This window comes from Chrysochloris asiatica, unplaced genomic scaffold, assembly GCF_000296735.1.
Source record: "Chrysochloris asiatica unplaced genomic scaffold, ChrAsi1.0 scaffold00106, whole genome shotgun sequence".
NCBI classification, from domain to species: Eukaryota; Metazoa; Chordata; class Mammalia; order Afrosoricida; family Chrysochloridae; genus Chrysochloris; species Chrysochloris asiatica.
Genome location: NW_006408624.1, coordinates 8,223,122 through 8,233,599, shown reverse-complemented (window position 1 = coordinate 8,233,599; position 10,478 = coordinate 8,223,122). Strand labels below are relative to the sequence as shown.

At 42.1% G+C, this 10,478-nt stretch overlaps 1 pseudogene; it reads left to right on the top strand.

Annotated features, from left to right (window-relative positions):
• The first annotated feature begins 260 nt into the window (after positions 1–260).
• LOC102822727 lies at positions 261–1,225 on the top strand (annotated as a pseudogene).
• Positions 1,226–10,478: the final 9,253 nt, after the last annotated feature.

Here is a 10,478-nt window from a genome sequence, read left to right as displayed (position 1 = left end):
TTCAGAAGGGTTAGGAAAGAAGGAAGAATGGAAACAGGAAACACAGGGAGGCATTGGGATAAGTGATGTCCCATTGTAGAGAGTGTAGTCAATGACATGAAACAAAATGTGTATGAATTGTTCACTGGGAAACTCATGATCTTCTCTGTAAACTTCCACCAAAAAAAGTTATTCAAAATGAAGTCTTGGCTCTCTGCTCCTCCCCATTCGACAGGCAGCCACAGCTTCTCTTGCAGTACGAGCCTCATCCCTGAGACAGCATGGTGAAGGTCGGAGTCAACGGATTTGCCGTATTGGGCCCCTGGTCACCAAGAGCTGCTGTTAATTCTGGCAAAGTGGAGGTTGTTGCCATCAACGACTCCTTCATTGGCCTCAGCTACATTGGCTACATGCCCCAGTATGATTCCACCCATGGCAAGTTCAATGGCACTGTCAAGGCTGAGAACAGAAAGCTTTTCATCAATGGGAAGCCCATCTCCATCTTCCAGGAGCGAGATCCTGCTGGTGCTGAATATGTTGTAGAGTCCACCAGTTTCTTCACAACCTTGGAAAAGGCTGGGGCTCATTTAAAGGGTGGTGCCAAAAGGGTAATCATCTCTGCCCTTTCTGCTGATGCCCCCATGTTTGTGATGGGTGTGAACCACAGGAAGTGTGACAACTCCCTCAAGATTGCCAGCAATGCCTCCTCCTGTACCACCAACTCTTTGGCCCCTCTGGCCAAGGTTATCCATGACAATTTTGGCATCGTGGAGGGACTCATGACCACAGTCCATGCCATCACTGCCACCTAGAAGACTGTGGATGGCCCCTCTGGGAAACTGGCATGATGGCCACAGAGCTGCCCAGAACATCATCCCTGCGTCTACCAGTGCTGCCAAGGCTGTGGGCAAGGTCATCCCTGAACTGAATGGGAAACTCATTGGCATGGCCTTCTGTGTCTGTCATGGACCTGACCTACTGCCTAGAGAAAGCTGCCAAATATGACAACATCAAGAAGGTGGTGAATCAGGCATTAAATGGACACCTAAAAGGCATCCTGGATTACACTGAATACCAGGTCATCTCCTGTGACTTTAACAGTAACACTCACTCTTCCGTGTTTGATGCTGGGGCTGGCATTGCCCTCAACGATCACTTTGTCAAGCTCATTTCCTGATATGACAATGAATTCAGCTACAGCTACAGGGTGGTGGATCTTATAGTCCACATGGCCTCCAAGGAATAAGAGTCCCTGGACCACCAGCCCCCGCAACAGCACTAGAAGTAGAGAGAGGCTCTCAGCTGCTGGGAGTCCTTACCCCAACTCCAACCCCCTACACACTGAGAAACTCCCATCCTCAGTTTCCATCCAGACCTCCTGGAGAAGGGGAGGGGTTTAGAGAGCCCAGTCTAGTCATGTACCATCAGTAAAGTACACTAACCAGCCACACACAAAAAAAATTTTTTTAAATGAACTCTTAAAAGAAAAAAGTACCTAGGTCTTTTGGCAAGATGGCAGACTAGGTAAACACTCTCCAGGGACCCTCTACAACAAAGATTTGAGAGACAAAATTAAAAATCCACAGATGACAATTCTGGCACACTGAACTCCAGAAAAAAGGTTAGAGAGGTGGATGGAGTGCTTGCTGGGAGGAGAGGCCAAGCAGGGATGGCAAGAGACAGACTGACTGTTGAAGAGTTGGCCAGATGTGGCTCCAGCATCTTGTGAGCAGCTTTACCAGCAGAGAGAGGCCTGGCAGAGCAGACTCGTGCCAGCAATAGAAAAGGTGCAATTTATTCTTTTCCCCCATGCTCTCCTGAACAGAAGTGTGGACAGCTCCCACTCCCATCCACCCCAGTTCAGACCCTGCTTTCCAGGAGTTTGGAGCTGCATGGTTGGGAGGCCACGCCAGTGTGAAGTGGGCACTGGCTGAGCCTCTTTGGTGCTTGGATTCAGGTGAGCTCAGCTCCAGACTTACAGAATCCACAGAGTCACCAGACCAGCATTTAACCAGTCACTCTGTGATCCTAACAGACTGAAACCAGCTCCATCAAGGGCCCCCCATGAACTACTTCTGAATTGAGTACCCTGAACAAAGACACCACTGAGGCCAATAGGAACTCCATCTGGACAGAACTCTGCTGTCACATCTCTCCCACACCCACCTCATGAGCTCCTTTAATTGCAGGGACCACCCAGAGATATCTCCCCTCCAAGTCCAACAACTGCACTGTTTGTTTTTACAAATACAACAACCCCATGATGCCTGGAGAAAGCAAACAATTTTAGCTCACATAAAGAAACAAGAGTGAATTACTCAAACACATAACCAACATGCAGAGCCAGAAAACATTTCTGAGGAAGAAATAGTAATAGAACTAACTGAATGCTTATTAGAATGCCAACAAGAAGCAAGGAAATATAGTCAAAGGATACCATTTCCAATAGCTACAAAAATTATATGTAACAAAAGATGTGCTAGTTGTTTTCTCAGAAAACTAGAAAAAAATTAATTGGCGGTTAACCTGCAAATAAAGACATTATATCAAAACATTCCAATGAAAAAACCTAATAGGATTTGTTCATAGAACTAGACAGACTCCAAATCCAAATGAAAGTGTAAAGGTCCAAGAATTGCAAAGAAAATGTCAAAAAATGGAAGGAAGGAAAAAACAAGGGGCATGGGAAGGAAGGGAACAGGGAGTGAGGAGAAAAAGAGTCAATAAGGAAGGGGAGAGGAAGAAAGAAGAGAAGGGGGGGAGGAAGGGGGAAGGAAAAGAAGAAAAGAAGTAAACGACTAGGAACAAGGGAAATGACAGAGCATAACCATCAGGTAGGTAAAGAGCAAAGAGTCTGATAAAACACATATTAGTGGTGAAGACATTTGGAAACTCACAAGCTATTGCTGGTGGTGGCATGTCACACTGCCGATTCCAACTCATAGTGATCCTGTATAGGGTTTCCCAGGGTGTAAATCTTTTCTTCTTTTTTTTAATGTTTTATTGTGAATTATATGATAGTTTACATGAGAGAACCTCAGTTCCATATTCATTCCATCGTATATCATTACATTGCCATGGTTCCAATCCCCTCCATGCATCGTCTTCCAACCAAAGGGCATATCCTAGAAGCCCGTGCTTTACACTCCCCCCACCCCCCTCAGTCTTTGGCCCACAGTTCCTCTCCCTCTCTGGATCCAAAGTCCCCAGCCGCTTCATCCCTCCTTGTCATCATCTCTGTCTCCATCTCAGGCACCCCGGTTCTCTGGATGGGGTCCCGTTCTCGGCTCTTATCCGTTGGTGGTCCCAGAGACCTCCGCTCCTAGACTGGAGAAATAATCTCTCTCTTCCTTGCTACAAAACATCTACCCTTGCATTTCCAACACTCACAATCCGTCTTGATAACCATTATTCACTACAGTATCGCACGTAACCCATCTGTATTTCATCAGCTCCACCTAGACAAATTGGATAGTACTTACTGGTGATTCTGCCTTCCTCCATGCCCCCTTGCTCTAGGTTTCCTCTTGAAAGCTTGTAAGCCAGTTACTTCTTGCCTTTGTAGTCCCTCCCTCCCCATTTGGGTATCCAATGTCCAAGTTGCCCATCTCTGTCTACTCTGTGTGTGGAGGGGGTGGGAATGTTTCTTGCTGTAAGGATTTATCGCCTCTTTTGTGTCACTGCATTCGTATGCATAGGTCAAGTTCATCAGCTTGGAACAGCTCAATCTTCTTTCCCCATGGTGTAAATCTTTATGGAGGAGTCATGGTGTCGGTGGCACTGTAGGATAAGCATGTGATAACAAGGTCAGTTTGAACCACAGGTTGACAGTCCAAATTCACAAGTTGCTCCTCAGAAACCCTGTACAGGGTCGCCATGCATCAGAATCAACTCGACAGTAGTTAACAACAACAAAAAAATCTTTATGGGAGCAGAAAGCCTCATCGTTCTCCCACAGAGCACCTGGTAGATTCAAGCTGCTGACCTTCGGTTATTAGCCCAACTCGTAATTAGCCCACTGCGCTACCAGGGCTCCTTAAGCTATTGATGACAGAGTGTAATAATAGAGCCACTTAGATAGAAATTTCACAGTATCTTCAGAAAGTTGTATTACCTGCTGTTATTGTTGTTGTTAAGTGCCATCAAGTCCAACTCCTAACGACCCTGCATAGGGTTTCTGAGGAGCAGCTAGTGATTTTGAAGCACTGACCTTGTTTTTATCCTGCAGTGCCACACCAGGACTCCTAAGCATAGGGGTATATTACCTGTTGTTTTTGTTGTTATGAAGTGCCATTGAGTCGATTCTGACTCATAGTGACCCTGTATAGGGTTGAACACTTGACCCAGAGGTTCAAACGGAACTTGCAGTCCAAAAAATTAGCCCACAATGCCACACCCAGTAATTATATTACCCTAGAAAAATTCTCCCCCCAATGTGCCTCAGGAGGAGAGAGATGTTTGTCAAGGTAGTTCATAGCAGCCCTGCTGTTAACAGAGCAAATCTGAATAACAGTAATGCCCAACCATAGGAAAACAAGCTGGCATATGTCTTCATTATCTAGAGTTGCTTTCACAGAAATACCACAAATGGGTGACTTTAACAAACAGACATTTCCTTTTTCACCGTTTCAGAGCCTAGAAGTCTGAATTCAGGGCAACCTCTCTAGGGAAATCTTTGTTGGCTCTGGGGAAAGGTGTTTGTCTCTTCTAAGCTTCTGCCTTGGGCAGTCTTCATGTAGCTTGACATCTCTCTTCCTCCAAATCACCTTTTCTGATTGTGTGTGTGTGTGTCAGCAGGCCAAGTTCTTTTATAAAATTTTGCTATGACAATTGGACAGCTTTTCGGTGAACCAATAAGTTAGATACCTGCTTCTCACTAGTTCCAGAATGAATTCCAGATGAATCAGACATTTCTTTTTTATTTACTTTTATTTTTTAATGTTATTTAAATGAAATTTATAGAGCAAAGTGTTTTTCTATTTCACAGATCATACACGTTTTGTTTCATGACGTTGATTACAGTCTTCTCAGTGTGATATCACTCTCCCCACTTCATCCCTTGTGTTGATCATTTCCCTTCATCCTTCTTTCCTAACCCTTCCTACCTTCTGAGCTTTGTCTCTAGGCAAATGCTATCCTTTTGATTGCGTATGGTTGATTTGTCTAAGAAGTGTAAACCTCCCTGGTGTTACTGTTCTCTTTATAAACTTGTCTATTGTTTGGCTGAAAGTTGTGCAACATCTTTCTTGTGTTCTTTGCTGCCAGCCAAGATCCAGCTGATATCATCAGATATAATCGATGATATCAGCTGGATCTTGGCTGACAGCAGAGAACACAAGAAAGATGTTTACCTGTGTTACACTGTCTATGCAAAGGCATTTAACTGTGAGAATCATAACAAATTGTGGATACTATTGCAAAGAATGGAAATTCCAGAGTACTTTATTGTGCTCATGAGGAACCTGTACATAGACCAAGATTTGTTGTTGTTGTTGTTAAGTACCATCAAGTCAGTTCTGACTCATATTGACCCTGACTAGGGTTTCTGAGGCTGTAAATCTTTGAGTCAGATAGCCTCATCTTTCTCCTATGGAGCAACTGGTGGGTTTGAACCCCCAACCTGTGGTCAGCATTCTAGTGCTTAGAGGTAATCCTTCAAACAGAACAAGGAGACAGTGCAGGAGTTTGGGGAACTTTTATTGGGTTTTCTGTTAGTGTTGTTGCAAAAAATTGAACTTTAATGTGATGAAGACTCTAAATATAATCACCAGTTTACAGAAATTACAGAAGACATGAAACATGTTAAATGACGCCATGTGGATGTAATTAGAAAAATCCAGAATGAGGCAAATTCTATTGGACAAATTACCCAGGTTTCTAAACAAATAAAATGAAAAGAAAAACAAAAAAGAAGAAGAATTTAAAGATCTAATGAGATACTTAAGAGACTTATCTGCCAAATGCAATGCACCCTTGCTTTGATCCTGATTTGGACAAACTTTAAAAGACCATTTATTAGACATTTGGGGAAATTCGATATTAGGGGGTATTTTTGTGTGATAGCAGTATTGTATTTATTTTATAGAAGTCCTTGTCTTTTCAAGCTGTATCCTGAAAAATTTATGAATAAAATAATATGATCCCTGGAATTTGCTTCTGAGTAATACAGTGAAAGGTACGGGAACCGGTAGGACAGAAGAACAAACACGACTGGTCATGTACTGATATCATTGTTGAAGTTGGGTGAAGAGTGTATAAAAGCAAAGTGTTCTACTTTTACAAGTTGAACATTCAGATTAAAAATCATTTTAGAAAGTACAGTCAGTGGAATTCACTTACAACTCACATGGAGGGGAAACTACAAAATCATAAATAAATAAAAATAATGTCATGGGAGTGTTGAGACCATGCAGCCTGGCCGTAGTCACTTATTCTCAGACTCAGAGCAACTTGAGCTCTGAGTTCTTCTATGCAAATCCTCCTTCAGCAAATGTAACATATGAAATGTTCATAACAAGAGCCGAGGGTTTTCAAGGCCCAATCTGAGCTAGAGATGACTGAGGAGAAGGAATCTTGGAGGCAACAAGCTACAATTTATCCACCAGCACAGTTCTTGAAATCCATAGTGTAATACATTTTCTGAACTAGATCACTTTAAACATCTCTGTTTAAAAACTGAATTTTCAGCTTGCTAAAAATTGTAAGATTTGATACTACTCAGATGGAACAGGGTGGCCCCTCGCCTTCAGATGGGTTTGTGCCTTCAGTTTGATACAATCCTCATTCAGGCCAGCTTTACTTATTTATGTGCAACTTTTTCTAAGGTAAACAGAGGTATTTTTTTTTCCCAGTAGGCTAGTGGACGGCACACAGCAAAAAGTCTCTGAAGCATGAGCTCAAAAATCTGCTTTAATTTCACTTGTGGTTACGAATCGGGCTGCGAACCTTAAGGTCAGCGGTTCGAAACTACCAGTGCGCTCCACGGGAGAAAGATGAGGCTTTCTACTCCCGTAAAGATTTACACCCTTGGAAACCCAGTACAGGGTCGCTATGGGTCAGAACCGACTCGACAACACTTAACAACAACAACAATTTTAAATTGCCTTTGTGTTTTTCCATGTTCAGTAAAACCTACAGGGTGATGGTAACAAGGGGGCTAGGGTGCAAGGAGTGATGTCTTCTCCACTTTAATCTTTGTTTCAGTGCTTTGATTTCCTGATTAGAAAGACCCACAGATGCTCACCAGGAGATGATGACTTCCAGACCACACCAGGCTAGTGGTTTTCCAAAGCTGGTTTTGAAAAAGCTTCTCTAGAATAAGAATAGGACATGGGGTAAAGACCATAAATAGGGCCTGTGCCTATGAGTATGAATGAATCCAGTTTTTGTTTCAAGATTATCTTTAACTGTCAGAGACATTGTATGTGTGTATATGGGTATGAGTGTGTGTGTTGGGGATATAACTGAGGGGGGTTGTTGTTGTTATGTGCTGTGGAGTCGGTTCCAACTCATAGCGACCCTGTACAGGATTTCCGAGGCTGTAAAGCTTTACGGGAGTAGAAAACCACATATTTCTCCTGCGGAACAACTGGTGGTTTCGAACTGCTGACCTTGCGGTTCGAAGCCTGATTCCTAACCACTACGCAAGTTTGTGGAAAATGTAATGAAAAGATAATGGAATTCTTCCATCAACTTTTTGAAACCTTCTCATAGGAAAGATGGTGACCCAGCCGTGTTCAGTACTGTTGTACATAGGGATGCTATGAGTAGGAACAACTAACTATACGTATCGGCAACAACTTCTCTCAGCATAATCTCTCGCAAGAAATTATCTCAAGACACACCCTACACTAATCATGCCTCATTAGTACCACAGAAAACTCATTAACAAATGTTATTATAACCACAGGCAAGTTCTTGTTGCTTCTGAGTGATCTGAAGTCTATTCCCACTCATAGTAAACCTGTATAGGGTTTCTGAGAAGCAGATAGTGGCTTTGAACCTCCGATCTTTCGGTTAGCAGTTCAGTGTTTATCCTACAGTGCCACACCAGGACTCTACCACAGGCATAGAGGATAGAATTTACAACACATACTTTGGGGGTAGGGGGACACAATTCAATCCATAACATTCCAAATGTGTCTCAGGAAACATTGTCAAGGTAGATCATGGCAACCCTGCTAGAGAAACACCTGAGCAACTGTAATATCCACCAATAGAAAAACAAGCTGTGGCATAATCCTCCAGTAGAAGACAACTGAGCTGAGCAGTTAAAATCAATCAAGTCTCTATGCATCCACATAATTTTGAGTAGGTAAGCAAGATGCAGAATGCATCTATAGGGTGAGAATGCTGTGCTGTTGCTGTTGTTGTTGTTCAGTGATATCAAGTCACTTCTGACTCATAGTGACCATGTGTAGGATTTCCAAGGCTGATAAACCATTATGAGAACAGAAAGCCTCATCTTTCTCTCTTGGAGTGGCTGGTGGATTTGAAATGTCAACCTTGTGGTTAGCAGTCCAGTGTTTAGCCTACAGCACTCCCAGCACTCCCATGCTAAAAGCAGAGAATACCAGAAAGATATTTATTTGTGCTTTATTGACTGCAAAGGCATTCGACTGTGTGGATCATAACAAACTATGGATAACATTGCGTAGAATGGGAATTCCAGAATGCTCAAATGTGCTCATGAGGAATCTGTACTTAGACCAAGAGACATTTGTTCAAACAGAACAAGGGGATACTGCATGGTTTAAAATCAGGGAAGGCATAGAGCACTATAAGGTCATTTAAAAGACAGGGGAAAAAAATACTAAACTGTATGTCAGAAGAGGCTAAAGTGATTAGAAGAAATGATGAAGCAAAAGAGCTGAATACAAAATTTCAAAGGGCAGCTAGAGAAGACAAACTAAAGTATGATAATGAAGTGTACAAAGACCTTGAGTCAGAAAAGCAAAAGATAAGAGCTCTGGTAGCGTAGTGGTTACGAATCTGGCTGCGAACTGGAAGGTCAGCAGTTCGAAACTACCAGCTGCTCTGCGGGAGAAAGATGAGGCGATCTGCTCCCGTAAAGATTTACAGCCTCGGAAACCCTATTCAGGGTCGCTATGGGTCGAAACCGACTCGACGGCACTTAACAACAACAACAACAACAACAAGCATTTCTCAAGCTGAAAGAACTGAAGAAAAAATCCAAGACTCTGTGGCAATATTGAAGGATTGGATGAACAAAATATTAAATGATGCAGGAAGCATCAAAAGGAGATGGCAAGAGTACACGTAGTCACTATACCAAAACGATTTGGTCCATAATCAACCATTTCAAGAAGTAGCATATGATCAAGAATCCATGATGGTATTAAAGGAAGAAATCCAAGCTACACTGAAGGCATAGGCATAAAACAAGGCTCTAGGAAGTGGTGAAATATAAATTGAAATATTTTGACAAACTGATATAAGCACTGGAGGTGCTCACTCCTCTATGCCAAGAAATTTGGAAGACAGCTACCTGGCCAACCAATTGGAAGGCATTCATGTGTGTGTGCGCATTCCAAAGAAAGTTCACCCAATAGAATGCAAAAATCATCTAACAGCATTATTATCATATGAAAGTAAAACTTTGCTGAAGATCATTTAAAAATGGTTGCAATAGTACATCTACAGGGAACTGCCAGAAATATCAGCAGATTCAGAAGAGGACATGGAACTAGGGCTATCATTACTGACATCAGTAATGGAATTTGGCTGAAAGCAGAGAATACCAGAAGGATGTTTATTTGTGCTTTATTGACTATGCAAAGGCATTCAACTGTGTGGATCATAACAGAGTATGGATAACATTGCAAAGAATGGGTATTCCAGAATACTTCATTGTGTTCATGTGGATCATCAAATCAAAAGGCAATCATTTGAACAGAACAAAGGGATATTCTGTGCTTTAAAATCAGGAAAGGTATGCACCAAGTTTGTATCTTTTCACCATACTTATTCAATCAAATTATTCAAGCAAATAATCTGAGAAACTGAATTATATGGAAAAGAATTTGGCATCGGTCAGGATTGGAGGAAGACTCATTAACAACCTGTGATATGCAGATGACACAAACTAAAAGCAAAGAGGACTAATGAAGATCAAAGACTGTAGCCTTCAGTATGGATTGTATGATAAAGAAAATTAAAATCCTCACAACTAGACCAATAAATAACATCATGATAAATGAAGAATAGATTAATGTTTTCTAAGATTTCATTTTGTTTGGATCCATAATCAACACTCATGGAAGTAGCAGTCAAGAAATCCAATGACATATTGCAAATCTGCTGCACAAGACCTCTTTAAACTGTTAAAGAATAAGGATGTACCTGACCCAAGTCATGGTATTTTCAATCACTTCATATGCATGTGAGAGTTCTGGTGTGGCTCTGTGGGTTAAAGCACTAGACTGCAAAGTCTGCTTGAACGGCAAGATAGACAGTTCAAGCTCACCGGCTGGGCCTTC